Raw genomic sequence first — 1236 nt, 5'->3', positions numbered from 1 at the left:
AGAAAATTTAGGTTTAATCTTGTGTTCATATAAATATAATTAACATGTTTTTTTGTTTTTGTTCTATTGATTCTATTTAGAATTGCAAGCTGACTCTGCCCCACTACTGAACCTTTGCAGCTGAATAGCCACCAGCTGCAACTATCACCTGTGGCTCCTAGTTCCTGTGAGGCATATCCTGTGCCATGGCACAAAATGCCACCCCTACTTATGATATGATTGCTGTTGAAGAAAAGAAAAGACCAAAACCTAAAGACAGAAGGGAATTATTTCGCATCATCATTGATGATGTTCTCGGTAAGGACCAAAAAAGGCCTGGAAGAGCTAAGTTCAGGAACATTGCACAGCAGATCGTAGAGCAATATCCCTGCTCTTTCCAAGACAGAGAGGTCAATGGAATTAAAGTTGTTGGAACGGGATATGATGCTCTGTTTATGCAGCTTGAAAACAGAGTTGAAAGTGTTATGAGACCATTGAGCTTTGGTTCAACAAAGAGACCAAGCGAAGATGAGATGGCATCACAGAAAAAGTCTTCGTCTTCAAATTGCTATGGTTGTGTGCAGTGGCAGCCAACTGCTGAGAATGTGACAAACCTACACAGTAAAAAAAAATTCCGTAAAAAACAGGAAAATGTACTGGTAATATTCTGCCAGTACATTTTCTGTTTTTTTTTAACGGAATTTCCATCAGAATTTTTTCCGTAATTTAACTGATTTTTTCCCGTAATTTAACAGCTTTTATATGTAAAATTTTTAAAATAGAAAACAACCAGGTCATGTAGCGGATCCATTGACACTTTGCCCTACGCCTGTTAGGAGATGGAACCCAAATAACAAATAAAAATGGGCAGTCCGGTAAAGTGGAGGGGCCAAAGGTTCCCTGGCCGTCCTGTTACGCTGCGCAAATCACTGCCAGTTCAGACTTGAGAGAATAATGCATTTAGTGCCCACAGATTCTATTTTTTTTCATAGTGCATGCTCACTGCGTGCTATTATTAGCCCTAGCAACAGTTGCCATGCTGCTGACAATGATGTCATCAGCATGACTTCAAATGATGTCTGTGTCATGAGGCCCTTCTAAGGTTGACTTTGTGATGTCATAGAGGCCATGACATCACCAACTGATCAGTTAATTCTCTGATCATTTGGACGTTTTAGCTCAGCTCAATAAAGATGAACGACGAAAGCCCACAGAGAGAAATGGATGTAAAGCCTAAGGTCTCTTTTTGGACAAAAG

The sequence above is a fragment of the Poecilia reticulata genome, unplaced genomic scaffold (assembly GCF_000633615.1).
Source record: "Poecilia reticulata strain Guanapo unplaced genomic scaffold, Guppy_female_1.0+MT scaffold_376, whole genome shotgun sequence".
NCBI lineage: Eukaryota > Metazoa > Chordata > Actinopteri > Cyprinodontiformes > Poeciliidae > Poecilia > Poecilia reticulata.
The sequence above is the reverse complement of the archived record's forward strand: the minus strand, read 5'-3'. Positions refer to the sequence as shown.